At 38.7% G+C, this 15,313-nt stretch overlaps 1 protein-coding gene across 9 annotated transcripts in view; it reads right to left on the bottom strand.

The window, feature by feature from the left end:
- LPP (LIM domain containing preferred translocation partner in lipoma) overlaps nt 1-15,313 on the bottom strand; it is a 618,933-nt gene that overhangs the window by 154,712 nt on the left and 448,908 nt on the right. The gene's annotated exons all lie outside the window — the stretch shown is intronic.

Below are 15,313 nucleotides of genomic sequence, written 5' to 3'. Positions count from 1 at the left end.
AGAGAAAGAATCCAGAGGGCAGGTGGTGATAGAGACTCGGACTTATTTAGCTAAAGAAGATTCTCACATTAAAGTGGCATAAGGAGCTCCTGGCAGTTGTGTATTTCTGGGCTATTTATACTGTTTGAGATAGAAAATAAAACACATCTATGAATATAAGTGTCCAGAAAATGAAGGACGTTCCTTATTCCAGTCAAGGAGGCTGCGGAATACTTTTCCAGTACTGTGACCAGTTAGATCTCAAACAGGGAAGGTAAGTCAGTAGCACTGACACTGGGCTGATGTTTTAACCAGAGGGTGAGCCAGAATTCCAGCAATGTAAGGGAATCAAGTGTCCAGTGAAAGAGCACTTCCAGGTGACCAACCAAGAGTCCAAAGTTAGTAGAGAAAGAAGAAAAGCCAGATGTGAGATGTAAAATCACTTTGTGCTGTGTAAATAAAAGGCAATTTATTATATTTTCCTTTGCTATATTGTGACTTTGACCATTTCCCATATCACTCCCCAACACCTATAATCAAAGTGTTGAAAACAGAAAGACTGTTACAAAAGATTTAGAAATGATGATGATGTCCACCGTCACTACTGGGCCGAGATGAGAGTGGGGATGCTCTTCCTTTATGTTTATGCATTCTTAAAATTGTTGAAACGAGAGTTTCTCCTTTCTTGAATAGTTTACAAGAAATAGTTCAACAAAACTTGCATATCCCTTCACCAGCTAGCTTCATTGTACCAAACAAAGACTTGGATGTAAAAATCCAGCAAAGTACAAATCCCTGTATAAATGTTTCATTCTTACTACTAACATTTATTTCAACAACTCCAAGATGGATATTGATTATTTGTGTGATATCTAAGGCATGAAATGCATTTTAAACATATGTAAAATTGTTAATTGCTACCTATTTGGCCTTTTCTCTAGAATTGTCATTCATTTTTAGTTTTTTAAAATGTACAGAAGGTTGGAGTACAACTGGTTTGGTGTTTAAGACAGAAGGCTGAAAATACCGAGAATTTTTTATGTTTGTTACTAACCTCACCCCTGGGATTTTATTTCACTGTTGGACAATTTGGGTTGGAGATTCAAAGCAGCGAAAATCTATGACGTGTGACAGGCAACAGAGGCAAAAATTAGAACTGCCTGCCAGGATCTGAAGAATCATTACCTCCATCTACTCATTATGAGATAAGAAAACTGACACTCAAAAAAGTTAGGGCAAAACTAGTTATAATAAAGCCAGGATAAGAGCCCATTCAATAAACATTAAATGGTAAAACTTAGGGCCTCCTCCTTAGTGCCCAAGCTGCAAACAATGCCTGCCCTATAGAATTGGTGTGAGAGTTAAAGAAACTATTGAATCATTCTTTCATTCTTTTGCTTATTAGTGTATCCACTCATTCTTTGTGTCTGTTTTGTGTACTCTCTCCAAGCACCAGGAAGGGACACAAAAATATATTAGACAATCTTTGTATTGGAGAGGACTGGAATCTAGTGGAGGTGAGAAACGTGCACAAAGTATTAATTATAAAAAAGCACACTATACTGGCAGGACTGTATGTAGATATTAAGACTGGAGGAATGATTTGCTAATATTATTAAATTTTAAACTGCACATATGCTACCCATTTCTAGGAAAATTTCACAGAAATATTCATACAAGGTTTCTATTGAGAAGTCAGCTGATAGTCTTATGGGAACTCCTTTGTAGGTAACTTTTTCCTTCTCCTGCTGCTTTTAAGATTCTCTTCCTATCTTTAATCTTGGGTAAGTTAATTACGTTCTGTCTCGGTGGGTTCCTCCTTGGGTCCAACTTCTTTGGGACTCTCTGAGCTTCCTGGACTTGCATGTCGATTTCTTTTGTCAGATTGGGGAAGTTTTCCTTCATTATTTTTTCAAATAAGTTTCCAATTTCTTGCTTTTCCTCTTCTTATGGCACCCCTATGATTTGGATGTTGGAATGTTTAAAGTTGTCCCAGAGGATCCTAGACCTCCCCTCATCTTTTTATGTATGACCCATTGCCAAAGAACTTATATGTATGACCCATGGACAGGAACTAAGGGGTGGGAATGCTGGGGGGAAGTGCAGGGTGGAGGGGGATAAAGGAGAGGAAAAAAGGGACAATTTTAATAGCATAATCAATAAAATATACTTTAAGAAAAGAAATACTCATACAAAAACGTAGAATTATATGACCAAGGCTGGTCACAGGAACTATATTTGAGAGAAGAAAGAATAATGTAATTATTTATCCATTGGTAAGAGACCACCTAAACAGACAATGACAGATACATACAATGGAACATGAACAAGCTTTCAAAGAAAACACTGTAAATTTACGTGTACAAGTATGAAAAGATAACCTCGCCAGGTTCTCAATTAAACAGATACAGTAACAGAATATCTAAATGACGGTCTCATTTTTGTAAAGGGAGTACAGTTTAATTATCTGCAGATCTATACACAGGAAAAAGAAAGGCCTGAAAAGACCTACACTCAAGTGTTAAAGGGGATTATCTCTGGGGCTGGAATTCTGGTGGGCTTTCACTTTTTAAGTTTGTTTCTTTATTTTACATTATGCAACTGTATTTCTGCAATCCATGAACTAAAATTTTTAAATGTGAGAATCAAATCATCAAGATATGCTGAATACTAATGAACCTATTGAACAGGCTTCTAAGTGGGATCAAATGGGGAGCTCTGAGAGGAGCGAAAGGTCAGATGGCAGAGGTCATGAGCAGATTGGTGGGGGAGGGTAAATATGCAAGTGTTTTGCTGTTTAAGACAGAAGAATCAGTTAATAACTGCCAATGCCACACTGAGGGGCTTAGGGCTCCCTGTGGACCAGGGCTTAGAGCTCCCTGTGTGAGACCAGGGCAGCTCTGAAATCTGAGCTAAACTCCCTTTTTAGAGAATGGCATCCATAAAGAAACACTTAAAATTTCAATTTACAGGTATAAACTGTAATTATTATTATAATTACCTACAGTTTCAATGATAATTACTTACAATTTCAGAAATTTCATAGACCACTGGGAACATATCTAAAGACCCCCAGGTAGGAGCATCCAGGCATTAGAGACTGCAGTAGGGATTCTCAGCAGGGGAGGGAGCTTACCAGATTTACAAAGTTCTCTCTGGAGTGGAGGGTGAATGGGAGCTCTGTGAGTCTGGAGTGTGATGTAAGTCTCCCATAATAATATTTGTGGCCAGTGACAGTGAAGGGATATACTATGCTACACAGCCATTATGGTTAGGGACAGAGATTGAACTCTGACACAAACTAGGTGAGCTTCTGAACCTTTCATTACTTCAGATTCCCTTCTGGAGATTTGGCTTGCTAATGTTACATCACAGTCTGTGTGAGAGTTAAAATGAAACAGCTTGCATCTTATGCTGTATAGAGAGCTTAACTACTATCAAACCGGGGTAACAAAGGGACTCTCTTTGGATTCTCCAACATGGTTCTGAGGAGGGGATTATCTTAGTTCAGGTGCTAAACGAAGATGAGGATGAGAAAATAACCTACAGTTTGTTTTCCAGACCTGCAATAAAGAGAGAACTTGAGCCCAAATATGATGTCACCTAACTCTACATTCCACACATTTTTTCTAACCAAACATTGCACCCCATAGAAACATTGCTAGAAGAGTATGAAACATTACCTCTAATATTAATGGTGCTGCCTGTTCTATTTGAATCAACAACTACTAAAGAAAACCTGATAATTCTTGTTTCCAGGCTTAGGGTGGACCCTCCAGGAACAGACACATTTTGTCATTGTTTGAGCCTAATATGTGCTTCCCTTTCAACCTAAATAAAGGCAGCAAAAAGGCTAACTCTGTCTTCTATAAATCTAAGCAAATCAAATTCTACCCTTAGAACTTACATTTCAAGTAGAGCGCTAATTTCAGAGTACTTTCCTTGTCAGTACTTCACTGATTTTAAGAAAAATATATAATTCATTTTATTCATCAAAAACATCTTCCTATTTATTTGTGTTGCTATTTCTGAAATACACATTTGGAAAGACTCTTTCTTTTAGATTCTAATCTCATATAATGCTGACCTTGGACTCCTGGTATTTTTTTTTTATGAGAAAAGATCCCAAGAGATCATCTCTTCCAATGTTTCTGAACCTCATTTGGTGACAGAACTCCCCACCCCAACTAAACACACATACCACAATGCATAATACAAAACATCCATGGAATAATATTGATAAAAACATGGGATCCCCAGTTTCCAGTTGTTTCTTAGACCAAAGAAGACATAGCCTAGGACTTTCCTTGGGATTCAAGTTTCATATGTAGTAGTTTATTGCCTCACTGGGAGGAAGAGACCCCTTCCTTTCAATTTCTCTCTCAGTGATGCTTAGGACTCAACATGTACTAAAAAAAGTTAATAACTGTGTACAATTTATTTTTACTAAGTAGCTTCTAGCATTGCACCTGGTCACAGAACACACTTAAAAATTTGTATGGTGAGAAGCATTGCATTATTTTGTTTTATTTATTTTTTCAAAAGTAGAAAGGTGAATAGTAGTCAGTAGTCAGTGGCCTAGTAATAAGTCCTCATACTTGTATGCCCCTTTTCAAGGTGCCTGCCTTCACATACAGGTAATCTCAAGTGTTTCACAACAGCCCCATGCAATCTGTGGTCTTATATTATGAATGAAAGAACTGAGGTTCAGAGAAGATAAGTGAGCAACCCTGTGTGAAGTACCACCCCTGCAAAACAGTGAACCCTGACTGAAACCAGGTGTGCTATGTGGGGCATGTTTCTGCTACACTGCAGTGCCTCTCCGGGTTCCCGACGTCACTCTCCCCAGGCCCACCTACCTCCATTGTTTTGTGAGAACTTGGATTTTCACCTAAGGTCTGTATTATCTCAGCAAAGATATTTTCAGACTGGAGGTTTACTGCTAAGTAGTGAGAGTACAGGACTTTAAAACAAATATAAACAAAGCCTCTAACCCTTCCCTTTTTTGTATGTGTGATATTCTGTATTGTTTTCTTTTTCTTTTTTTATTGTTGTTCAAGTACAGATGTCTCCATTTGCCTGTCACCACTTTCCCCTGCCCCACCCACCCCCACCTCCCACCCTCAATCCTTCCCCCCTTTGCCTTTGTCTATGGGTCCTTTATACATGTTCCTTGATGACCCTTCCTCTCCTTTTCTAAGAAAAAGACATTCTAATTAAGTCTTAATATTAATCACTGATATGTGTGTTCTTTGAAATGCTTAAAGGCAAGATACACTGTATGACCCACAGATGAGTTATTGAGAAACAGATTTCAGTGAACTCCTTTAAAGTTCTTTTAACATACCTTTTCTAAGAAATTGCCAAGTGCCAGGCACTATCATTATAAAGTCAAATTATTCAGGATTCCTGCCTCTGACAACTCAGTTTAAGAAGAAAGAGACGCAAAAATAGATAATTACAATAAAGTGCATGTACTAAAACACAGGTATGAATTCAGTGTTCTGAGATGGAAGAAAAGCCGCCAGAAAGCAGATGTTTTCTTAGTTTGATCTTGAAGGATAAATTGTGTTTCACCGGATACAAGAGAGGAGAGGGAGAGGGAGGGAGGGGGGGAGAGAAAGGGAAGGGAAGGGAAGGGAAGGGAAGGGGAGGGGAGGGGAGGGGAGGGGAGGGGAGGGGAGGGAAGAGAGTATGTATAAAAGAACATGTATATTAGCAAAAAATGTTAAGACATAGAAGAGGACAGAGAAATGGGCTATGGTCAATGTTAATATTGACTTTGTTAAAGCCATGCTTCTGAAATATGCATATTAGCAAACATCTCAAACACCAAAGCCAATGAAGCCTTATAAAATGCATGCAGACATCATGGTATTTATGAGTAATAGCTAGTATGTTTTAAAAGGACTGTGATATTTACAAAGTGAGGCAAAGGTTGCCAACTGCTCACCAAAATCTATTGCCTCCTCTTTCTGAGCACACACCTAGGCTACATTAGATGTGGACATATCAGGTACGAGAAGGCTTACCCTGTGGAGCGGAGCCGTCCACTGTCCAGGCTGGCCTGTCTCAAACTGCTACTTACAGAATGGAGCCTGGACAGAAATATGCTAAAAGGTTAATGGTTGAAAGTGATGGGACAGTGGTTGATACCCTTTTTATATTTTCCTATATTTTCCTTTCTCTACAATGAAGATCTTTTTGCTCAGATATCAAGAACATATAATTTTTTCCTGACACTTTTGTGTCAGGAATCAGAAAATGTTCAAGCTATCTGCAACTGGTTCTTCTCTGCCACAATTCTTTCCTCAGTAGGGGCCTGGCGGATGATCATTCCATGGAAGGCTTAGTATGACTACTGCAGCCGAATTTGGATCTAGGTCCCCGGTGAGGAACCATGGGTGAGACTGTGCAAAAATGAGGACTCTTTCCGCGAGCAACGCATGCATGGGCAGAGCCATCTGTGACCAAGAAAACCTCCAGGTTAAGAATAACACAAACAACAGTATCTGTCATATTTATGTAACACTTCAAGGTATCCTTACCTAGGGACCCCCAAGTACAGAATACCTATTTATTTACCTCTCTAATCTTAGTTCTGCCTTTACCTTGCCCCATAATTTTGATCAAATCACTTCTATTCCCTGAGCCTTAGTTTATTTATATGTAAAGTGATGTTTTCAAAGATTCCTTTGATTCTACTCTATCATATTTTTGTGTCTATAATATGCAGGGCACATATCATTAGAGATTTTTATAGTGAAATCACAGATATTCACAGTATGGACACTTTACAATCTATAAAAAGAATCACAATAAGTAAGTGGAAACCTCATTATTACAGAGGTTACCATTTACAAGAGAACTTGAATCACTTGTCAGCATCCCCTGAAACACTCTAAAACTTCATTCAGCATTCTGAATCTGAGTAAGCTGCCAGTAGGTCACAGGGTTTCTGCAGCCTACTGAACTTTCACTGCATGCAGGACGTGAAATCAGAAACGTACAAAGGTTAACCGCACTCTCCTACCAACATGCTCCCTGGGTGGAGAAAGAATTCTGCTGTCCCACCTAAGGAGAAAAAGAAGCATGGTATATAGCCATCACTAAGGTGCAAACAGGGAACCACATTCCTGAGAAGCACCCATTGCCTTGGATCTTTGTTACCCACAATTTAACTATTTTAATATACATGGTAAGGGTCCATTTTCCAAAATGGCTACCCAATATCTCTTGTGTTACTCTGATATTGACCTCAGAAGTGGGTCATTATTTTTTCTCCTGTGAGCCCTTACCTGCTATTGATTTCCTTGTTATGTAGTGCTAGATTACTTGAACTTACTGCAAATCTGAGCCTCACCAGAAAAGCATGGCCCAGGCAGATAAAATACTGGGAAAAGGTAGCCAGGATATTCAGAGACATTACATGATAATGAATACTCTATCACTCTCGGTACCAGAGCTGCTCATTTTTCTTGTCCGTTTGTAATGATGTACAAGAGGTTTCTTCTCTCGGAGGGAAAATAACTTCAATTATATGTTCTTGAAAAAGAAACATGGAAATTATCTTCTTTCAAAAGGTAGAATTAGCCCCATTTTGGAGCTGAAAGCCTGCCAGAAAAAATATATTTCTGATATTTTCATTGTTTTTTCCCTCCTATTTAACTGTGTCAAGTTTGCAATTTGCAATTTCTTGAGGCTGCTTCTACTTTCTGATTCTCACTGAATTACCCTACTCTATTCTCAATGTCTCACTGTTTAATGGAAGACGCAGCTCTTCAGACCAAAGGCAGGAAATTTGCTGGATATCCTCTCTGCTTCAGGTTAACAGCAGCGGGCCACAGAGAAGAAAGGGGCGAGGTGAACCACCTGTTAACAATTAGAAACCTACAAATGAACATTCCCCACAGCTTCATGGGAGTAGAAAAGCATGCTCTTAGTTCTTCTGATCTTAAGTTCCATTTTCGTGGAGAATGAAATTGTAAGTGCCCAATGAAAAAGACCCAGCAACATTGACTTTGAAAGTTTGATTCTAGCTTTGAAATCTATTCCAATTAGTCTTCAACTTTCACAAACTTGGTTTTCTTACAATCTTTCTCATATTCCCTCTCTCATGCCACGCACTGATGTCTCTAAATCACCTTTCCTAAGCCAAATTTGGGATCACAGCTGACAAGTAATCATCTGAATCACAGCATGGTGAAATAGCCGGGTGTTACCGGCAGCCAAGGGAAAGTGCTGGGTGTCTAGGTGTTTGCACATGAGGGTATTATGATGGCATAGGCTGAGCTGGGAGAAAAGGGCCTCTCCCCATACCCACCAGTCTCAGTTGCCATGTGTCAAGGCAACCTCAGGAGTGGCTGGGCCTGGAACATGCTTATTTCTAGGTCTGATGTCTAGGGAACCATTTCAGGTCCCCAAAGGTTTGCTTCTTATTACTGATTTTCTTATCTCTACACTAGAAGACAATGGTATCCAATTCGTGTGAAGAAACTTTGTAAACTATAAAATATCAAGTAAATGGCAGTTATTATTACCAGGATGAACAGCTTACAAACCACTGGCAAAGAATATTTTCTTTTTGGTAGTGGAATGTTTGCAGAGTGGTAACATCTCTTCAATAACACTCCTCTTTCTTATTTGTTAATAAAGTACTTCAGTGTAGTCTATCTGAATTCCACATTGTTTTAGCAAGAGATGCAATTACTCTGCTTTTAACTATAATCCTTAAAATACATGACATTTGGTGACTGCACGCTTTGCTGCCTCTCCAAATTGTCAACCTTTGTACAGCCGATCCTTTGGTGCCCCATGGTAAATACTAAAGCAGGGCTCGTGTTTGGCTATTCAAAGTAAAGCAGCCTCCCCTTCTGCTTTCCTAGATGAGCTCCAGGCAGAAAAGGCCCACCTAGTAGGCAAGAAGTAGGGAAGGCGAGTAGCAGGAACCCCAGAAACCCAGTTGCCATTCAAAAGTATTTTATTTTAGCTTCACGTTTATAGCTATTGGGATCGTCTTACAATGCTTGCCTTTATCACGTTAAAAAAGGAGGTTATTAAAACCTGATCGTTATAAATGCATAAATATGTACAGGGTGGGGCAGGAGTAGGTTTAGAGTTGTGAGTCCGTGAAACACAGTTTATACTTGTACTATTATTTATTAATTTTTGTATTATTTTCCCATATGAACTATAAACCTACTTTTGCCCCACACTGTATAGGCAAGAGTGCCAGTGTATGTTGTCTATACGGGTATATAAAAACAGATACGAGAAGGAAATATACCAAAAAATAACAGCTCATGTGGACTAATGGGACTATGAGTAATTTAAATTTTTCCTTTATAATTTTTATTTTATTACTTTAAAAAATATTTTATTTTTTATCTTATTTTTTTTAGAGAGGGGAAGGGAGGGAGAAAGAGAGGCAGAGAAACATTGATGTGCCAAGGAAATATCCATCAGTTTCCTCTCTCAGGCCTCCACCAGGGACCTGGCCCACAACCCAGGCATGTGCCCAGACTGGGAATCGAACCAGTGACCTTTCAGTTTGTGGGATGATACCCAATCCACTGAGTCACACACTAGTCAAGGCTTGTCTTTATAATTTTTAAATGATATGAATAGAATACAGTAAAAAATGGATGACCCTTAGGAAATAATAAATATTCATTATAAAACATGGGTTTTCAGTCTTTTTCTTGGGTATTTTCAGGTTTGAAGCTGGGAGAAAATGGAGAACCTTAAGTGAGGACCATTTGTTGAAGAAAAACAAAGACACCTAGATTTTCAGTCTGATATGCACAGAAACACTTTCCTACTATATAAGCTGTTTCTACCTAGTGGGCTTGGCAGACGCCTAAACGTGACACCAGACACTGAAATAACATGCAAATCAGTTTTCGGTTTTAATATGCAAATATGACACTCGGTACATCACTTTCCATGGCTGAGGTAAATTTCTGTTTTTGAGTTTTTCGTGGGAAATGCACACCAGCAAACAAATGGTTAACTCCTGCTATTTCACCTGACACAAGGTGGTTTTCATTTGAGTCAGAAAGTTTCTTGCTCAGAGATCCAAGTAACTTCGATGCAAAGAAAGGGCATGCTTTTTGTTCAATAATAATGCCACCTGTGGCAAACAAGTCCATGCTTTGACACGCTCACTGATCACACTGGATTTCTGGGCCTTGGAGGGGAGGCAGACACAGTGTCTCAAGGAGAGTAACAGAAGGTGTTTTGCTTGCCCTGTGAGAATCAAATCAAAGTGATAACATTGTGGGAAGTGATAACTTGGGTCTAACCTAAGATGGAGAATGGGAAGGAGTTAAAAGTCCTTGCCTCTGGAGTATTCCAACAGTGTGGAAAACTGTCCTCTGGCGAAATCTACATGAAATTTTCCACCAGTACTAGTAATTAGGCATCAAGCCAGACCTTAAGATAAGTGAGATATGCCCAGTTCAAGGAATATATTGGGTTGGCCAAAAAGTTTGTTTTTTTTCTGTAAGACAGTTGTTAATTGTCTTTAACTTCATTTAAAACTATTTTATTAGATTGCATTGTGACAGCTGTCACAGCAGCGTGCATTTAAAAAAACATCGGAATTAGTGAACTTTTGTGTAGCCATTTTAATATTGAAGATGGAAGAAAATAAGCAACATTTTTGGCATATTATGTTTTACTATTTCCTGAAAGGTAAAAACTCAACTTAAACACAAATAAAAAGATTTGTGCAGTGTATGGAGAAGGTGCTGCAACTGATTGAATGTGTCAAAAATGGTTTGTGAAGTTTCATGCTAGAGATTTCTTGCTGGATGATGCTCCATGATCCGGTAAACCAGTTGAAGCTGATAGAGGTCAAATAGAGACATTAATTGAGAACAATCAACATGCTATGCGGGAGACAGCCAACATATTCAAAACATCCACATCAATAAAGTTATTGGAGAAGAAGAAAAATGTGTCTTTTATTTTATTAAAAAAACTTAATGGACTTTTTGGCCAACCCAATATAATTCAGTCAGGAAATCAAGGCACATGAGGGAGAAATGAAGAACAAAGCAAAACACTGACTGTTAATCAGTATGATGATAACTAGTATGGCTTAGACACTTAAGAGTATAAACTCTATGAGCTACTTGCTTGGGTTTAAATCCCACATCCACGATTTACCAATTTTGTGACCCAGGGCAAGATGCTTCATTTTACTAAATATTAGTTGCTTAACCTATAAAATGATCACATAACCCATTTACTGCTTGTACTGATTAACAAATTACTATTATCTTTACGGATGTGTATAAAGCCATGCAATGTTGTATAAATATCATGTGAATGTATCAATGAATGATATGGATACAGAGGAAAAAGGGGATACAATAGCCTGAAGCTTATCAGAAACATGTCAAAAGCATAAGGGGCTTTAATTAGAATGTGAAGGAAAGAGAAAACCTTTCACGTTCAATGCTTCCTTACAGGCAACAAGGAACCCCGGTGCAACACTCACACACACAGTAGGTTTAATTGAATACCTTCCACAGTAAAAGAGCATTTTTTTAAATAAGGAAGTAAATCAAGTTAGTGGTTTTGTTAAGTAACTATGTTAAGTGACTTAGCCAAAATCACACCCATAGTAAGTGAAGAGCCAGGAGTTAACCATGAGTCCTCTGATCCAAGCTCAGTTTTTTTCCACTAATTTACAGCTGCCTCTATATACTCATTTAGAAATATGAAACTTACATGATCTATCATAAAGGTTAATCAAGGCAGTCAACTTCACTGATTAAAGCATGATGCTAATTATACCAGAGGCTGGAGATCAATGTGGCCCCTTTTACTTTCAGAAACATTGATTGTGGTGTAATGGAGAAAGTGTGGGCTTCGGAAGCAGAAAAAGCTGGTTCAAATACCAAATTATAGCACTTATTTTGCATAAAATTTCACAGGTTTTAAAAAATTTCTCTTAGCAATAGTTTTCTTCTTTTCTTTTTTTCATCTGTAAAAGGGGCTGGAAGGGGAGAGGGAATGCGTCCCTTCCAGGGCCATTGTGCGTAATACCTAAGAGGATACATGAAAGTGCTAATACTTAAGGGGGCTCATGACTTGTATCAAATGCTCACAGACTGTCAAAACTCAGCTATGACTGCTTTCCAATGTGGCGGGAAGGTGGATGAGGGAACGTGCATGACTCAGTGTCATTCCTTAGCACTGCATCAGAGGGGAAAATAATCGTGCCCTGAAACCAAATCTAGAGACCAGTGGCATTCAGTATTTCACACTGATCACCAACCATGATTCAAATATTAGTAATCCTATTGAAGGAACATCCCTTTCCATAAACTCTGAAAGGTAGAAATGTATGTGTTAGTTTTGTACATTAATTGATTTACAATTTATGAGACTGAATATAATTAAAGTATACTGAGTATACGCAGGGGCCAGACAATGTTTGAAATGGTTTAACTCACTTACTCACTACAGCAGCCCCATTGGGTAGTTACTACTTTGATTTTACACATGAGAAAATGAGGCACAGGGATCACCTTGAGAGTATGTAGAAACCTGGGACTTGAATTGAGTTGCCAATTCCAGAAAGTGTGTGCTTAACCACCACACCCACAGCCTCAGCCTCTTAATCCCTGTGCATTTCTTTAGAGGGGTTTTATTACCTATCTATTTATAGGTCATAACATTTCAGGGGATTTAATCATATATTACAAAGTCCTGAACTATCAAAGGACCGTTTCTTAGGGACAAGTGCTGCTTTTTATGATATAATATCGCCTCTGTACAGAAAAATGCAAGCTAATAAAAACATAACCAGCTTTCTGGGTAAGTTTGATGGAGGGGCACTGAGAACAAGACTTTGAGAGACATGGCTATTTTTTGATGTCTTCACTAATAACTCAGCAAGAGGAGAAGAAATGCTTATCAATCTCTGACTCGTGCTGGAGGGTTAATGCTAATCTTAAAATACTAAAAGAAGATGATAAATAACACTGTACTTCAAGGTGGACAAGGGGAAAAATCATGTAAAAGACACCAATATGCTTTCACATGAAAAGCTAAAAGATAATGCCATTTCCTAGTGACCCACATAATTTTTTTTTTCTACTGGATTATGTTCTACCCAGGAATAAAAAAGGCTATGAAAATATTCTATTCTACAAGAGCTTGGGCCTCTCCAAAATGTGTCAAGCAGTGGTCTGTTGGGAAGTAACTCTAGATCCCCTATACTGTGAGTTTAAGAATCAGAAGAAACACTGCAGATCATTAAATTCCTTCATTAATGAAAAAGAAACAAGCAAACAAACTGAGAGGTGAGGAGGGGAATTGAGCTGTCCAAGGTCACCTGGAAAATGAGTACAGAATCAAGGAAAAAACTCAAATCAGGAAAGCAGATCTAATTTTGAACTAGTTTAGCCCTTTTTCCAACATAAAATATCCTCTCAAAACAGTGATGTATTCTTGATGCCTTATAAAGTATGCCCATTTTTGGCAACAAATTTCGGGAGCCCTAATCTACATTTATGCAGCATTCTGAGATCCCAAGATGGAAGTTGCTGTAAAGTGAAAATCATTGCTGTTATTCTTGGCGAGCCTACACAGACTGACAACAGCTGGCACAAACAGATGTGGCCCACAGAGAATTCTGCCAGGCTGTGCTGGTGCCATCCCTAAGCAAGTCTCCTTTTCCCAGACTGACAAAGGGCATTTTTTTCTCAGTTTTTGCAGACCCCCTGAGCTTTTTGTGACAGGTGAGTCCACAGTTCTAATCAAGCTGGCCTCAACCTCTCCTTTGTATTAACCACTACTTCCTTTGAAAAAACAAACAATCCAACTTAAAAAATGGGCAAAGGACCTCAGTAGACACACCTCCAAAGAGGATTTACAGGTGGCCAATAGACATATGAAAAGATGTTCAATATCACTAACCATCAGAGAAATGCAAATTAAAATCACAACAAGATATCACCTCACACCTGTCAGAATGGCTGTCATCAATAAATCAACAGACAACAAGTGCTGGGAGATTGTGTAGAAAAGGGAACCCAATAACACTGTTGGTGGGAATGCAGACTGGTGCAGCCACTGTGGAAAGTAGTATGGAGTTACCTAGAAAAATTAAATATGGGAGTGCCTCATGACCCAGTGCTTCCAATTCTGGGAATTTATCTGAAGAAACCTAAAACACTAATTTGAAAGAATATATGCACCCCTGTTTTCACTGCAGCATTATTTACTATCGCCAAGATATGGAAGCAGCCTTAACATCCATCAGTAGATGTGTGAATAAAAAAGCTGTGGTACCTTTACACAATGGCATGCTCCTCAGCTGTTAAAAAAAAAAAAAGATGAAAATTTTACACTTTGGGACGGCATGGATGGACTTGGAGAGCATTATGCTACGTGAAATAAGCCCGTCGGAGAAGGACAAATGCCGTGTGATTTCACTCCTATGTGGAATCTAATGAACAACATGAACTAATGGGGAAAACAGTGACAGACTCATAGGTAGAGAGCAGGATGGCAGCTGCTGAGATAGGGAGGATTGGGCAAAGGGAAGGAAGGACAGGAAAAAAAGAAAAAAGTCCTGGACACAGACAACAGTGTGGCGCTTGCTGGGGAGAGGTGGAGGAGGACACACGGAGGATAAATGGTGATGGACAGAGACGTGGCTTAGAGTGGAAAACAGAATACCGTGTAAGATGACGTGTTGTAGAATTAGGCACCTGAAACCGGTATAATTTTGTTAACCAGTGTCACCACAGTAAATTCAATAAAAAGGGGAAAACAACCATGTAATGTAGTGATTGACTCCGGTCGTTCAGTAATGCCTCACCCTCTTGACAATGCTTACTGGACAATGCTTACGGATTCAGCCTCCAATGTTTACTGAATATAGATTATTTTGGATAAGTACAAGTAACTAGATGTTACAGTACATAGAAAACATTAAGGATCACCTTATTTCACTTACCAGATGCAACCTAGCAAGTTTCTAATCAACAGAAAAACTAAACAACTGAGGAGATTACAGAAAAATAATACATTAATTCAGAGTATACTTGCTGAGTGCCTACTAAATATTAGTGCTAAAGGAATAACTGAGACATGATTCTGCCCTATAGGAGATGTAGTAGAAAACTTTAGACATCTGGAAATATACAAAAGAAAAATATACAAAAGAATCCAAAGTGAAATCTTTTAGTCATTGCCAGAAGAACACAGAGAAAGAGGATATAGTTCAAGTTGGGGAGATGAAGAAGGTACATTCACAAGAAATAGTGGCATTTTAATTAGGTCTTGATGAAGGTGGATGTGGACATCTAGA

Source organism: Pteronotus mesoamericanus, unplaced genomic scaffold (assembly GCF_021234165.1).
Source record: "Pteronotus mesoamericanus isolate MK-2021 breed Mesoamerican mustached bat unplaced genomic scaffold, CSHL_Meso_final contig_82, whole genome shotgun sequence".
Classification (NCBI taxonomy): domain Eukaryota; kingdom Metazoa; phylum Chordata; class Mammalia; order Chiroptera; family Mormoopidae; genus Pteronotus; species Pteronotus mesoamericanus.
This window is presented reverse-complemented; position numbering and strand designations above follow the sequence as displayed.